The following is a 3,109-nucleotide window of genomic DNA, read 5'->3' as shown; positions in this document are numbered from 1 at the left end:
AATGCCATTTTATCACACTTGTGGGGAAAATTAAATTAATGAATAACCCTGTTTTAATAAAAGTACACAAGCCTGTTCACCTGACTTCATGAAGGCAGCAGTCCTAAATGTTATGTGAGAACTTGTTCACCACTTAATGACAGCAAGCAGGTCTTAAATGTGGTGAGACTGTTTCACCCGACTTAATGAAAGCAGCACAGTCTAAATGTGCTGAGAAACTGTTCACCGACTTTAATGAAGCAAGGCAGTCTAAATGTGTGAAACTGTCACCCGACTCTAATGAAGCAGCTGTCTGAATGTGTGAACTGTTCACCTGACTTAATGAAGCGCAATCTAAATGATGGTTGAAGAACTGTTCACCTGACTTATGAACAACAGCAGCTTAAATGTGTTTGAGTAACTGTTTCACCTGAATTAATGAGCAGCTGTCTGAATGTGTTGAGAACTGTTCACCTGACTTAATGAAGCAGCAAGTCTTGGAATAGACTGTGTTGAGAAACTGTCACCTGACTTTAATGAAGCAGCAGTCTGAAATGTGTTCTGAGAACTGTTCACCCGACTTAATGAAGGCAGCAGTCTAAATGTGTTGAGAACTGTTCACACCGACTTAATGAAGCAGCAGTCTAAATGTGCTTGGGAACTGATTCACCTGACTTAATGAAGCTAGCAGTCTAAATGTGTTGAGAAACTTTCACCTGCTTAATGAAGCAGCAGTTCTAAATTTGAATTGAGGAACTGTTCGCACCTGACTTAATGAAAGCAGCAGTCTAAATGTGATTGAGAACTTGTTCACCTGACTTAATGAGCAGCCAGTCTAAACGTGTGATGAGAACTGTTCACACTGAATTAATGAAGCAGCAGTCTAAAATGTGTGGAGAACTGTTACCTGACTTAATGACAGTCAAAGCAGTCTAAATGTGATGAGAACTGTTCACCCATGACTAATGAAGCAGCAGTCTAAATGTGATGAGAATACTGTTCACCTGACTTATGAAGCAGCAGTCCTAAATGTGTGAGAACTGTTCACAACTGACTTACATAAGCAGCAGTCTAAATTGTGGAGAACTGTTCACCTTGACTTAATTGAAGCCAGCAGTCTGAATGTTGGTTGAGAATGTTCACCGACTTAATGAAGCAGTAGGTCTTAAATGGTGTGAGAACTGTTCACCCAACTTCAAATGAAAGCAGCAGTCTAAATGTTGGTGAAGAACTGTTCACCTGCCTTTAATGAAGCAGCAGTCTTAAATGTGTTGACATTGATATTGTAGAGGAGGACTCACACACATCCGGAAACAACACACGCACAGAAGATCACACACACACACACACACCAATGGCACACGCACCAACGCACACGCACACACACACACATGTAACATTAATAACTGCTGATTAAAATTTTGATCAATTGAATATCAATCAACAGACACAATGGTTATTACCACTGTCTGCTTATGATCATGCACTTTCTTCTCTTCCTTTTATAGTCTCTCTCTGTCCTCTCTCTCTCTTCCTATCTGTATTCTGTCATTCTCTCTCTCTGTATCTGTCTGTCTTCTCTCTTCCTCTCTCTCTCTCTTCTCTCTCTCTCTCTCTTCTCTCTCTTCTCTCTCTTCTCTCTCTCTCTCTCTCTCTTCCTTAATCTGTTTATCTCTGTTCCTCTCTCTCGTTATCTGTCTGGTCTCTCTCTCTCTCTCTCCTCTTCCCTTAATCTGTTTTAATCTTCTGTCCTCTCTCTCTGTATCTGTCTGTCTCTCTCTCTCTCTCTCTATCATGTCTCTCTCGTCTCTACTATCTCCCTCTCTTCCCCATCTGTATCTAGTCTCCTCTCTCTCCCCTATCTTTTTCTATCCCTCTCTCTCTAGCTCTTGTCTCTCTGTCTCTCTTGTCTATCTCTCTCCTATCTGTCTCATATCTCTCTTTCTCTATCTGTCTCTCTCTCTTCCCCTATCTGTACTCTCTCCCTTCTCTGTCAATTCAATTCAATGTAAGGGCTTTATTGGCATGGGAAACATAAACAATACAACTCATGAACAGTAAACATACACTCACCAAATTAGTTACCAAAAGAAATAAAGTCTCTCCTCTCTTCTCTTCCCCTATCTGTTTATTGGTCTGTTCTTCATTGTCGTCTCTCTCTGTTTCCTCTCTCTCTCTCTCTTCTCCTCTCTCTCTCTCTCTCTCTCTTCTCTCTCTCTCTCTCTCTCTCTCTCTCTCTCTCTCTTCTCTCTCTCCATCTCTCCCCTATCGTTTATGTTCTGTCTCATCTATCTCCTCTCTCTCATTCCCTATCTGTTTATGTCTGTCTCATTGCTATCTCTCTCTTCTCTCTCTCTCTCTCTCTCTTCCGCTCTCTCTCCCCATTATCGTAGTATATCTGTCTCATGCTCTCTCTCTCTTCTCTCTCTCTCTCTCTTCTCTCTCTCTCTCCTCTCGTCTTCTTCTCTCTCTTCTTACCCGTATCTGTCATTTGTCTGTCTCATTGCTGTCTTCTCTCTCTCCCCTATCTGTTGTATGTCTGTCTCATGCTTCTCTCTCTCTCTCTCTCTCTTCCCTCTATCTGTTTATGTCTCATGTCTCATGCCTTCTCTTCTTCTCTATCTCTTTCTCTCTCTCTCTTCCCCTATCTGTCTCTCTCTTGTCTCTCTCTCATACACTCACATGGCACCACACCAACAAAACACTCACGCCCCTTAACTACAAAAGTGAGTGGACCTCATTTTCCATGAGTTCTGTGCTCTTGTGATATTAAGTCATTTTGTTCCTTGAACTTCTTCTCGCCCCACTTTCATGCTGTTATCTTTTCCCTCTTATAGTTATCTCCCTCCTTCTCTCTCTCATTTACTTCCCTTTCCTCTCTCTCTCACTTACTTCCCTCATCCCCTCTCTCTCACCACCCCCTCTCTTCTCTTCACCCCCCTCCCTCTCTCTCTCACTACTCCTTCCTCCCTCTCTCTCACCCTTCCCTTCCCTTTCTCTCACCCTGCCCTCCCTCCGTCTCTCAATACTTCCCTTTCCCCCTCTCTCTCTCACCACTCCCTCCTCTCCGTCTCTCCTACTTCCATTTCCTCCCTTCTCTCACCCCTTCCTTCCCCTTCAAACACCCACC

General features: G+C 43.0%; 1 long non-coding RNA gene across 1 annotated transcript; it reads left to right on the top strand.

Moving 5' to 3' along the window:
• Positions 1-420: 420 nt before the first annotated feature.
• Positions 421-632, top strand: LOC139027273 (uncharacterized). The gene is made up of 2 exons (XR_011479346.1): positions 421-473; positions 577-632. It is a non-coding gene; the product is annotated as an uncharacterized lncRNA (long non-coding RNA).
• Positions 633-3,109: the final 2,477 nt, after the last annotated feature.

This window comes from Salvelinus sp. IW2-2015, unplaced genomic scaffold (genome assembly GCF_002910315.2).
Source record: "Salvelinus sp. IW2-2015 unplaced genomic scaffold, ASM291031v2 Un_scaffold9090, whole genome shotgun sequence".
NCBI lineage: Eukaryota > Metazoa > Chordata > Actinopteri > Salmoniformes > Salmonidae > Salvelinus > Salvelinus sp. IW2-2015.
The sequence above is the reverse complement of the archived record's forward strand: the minus strand, read 5'-3'. Positions and strand labels throughout refer to the sequence as shown.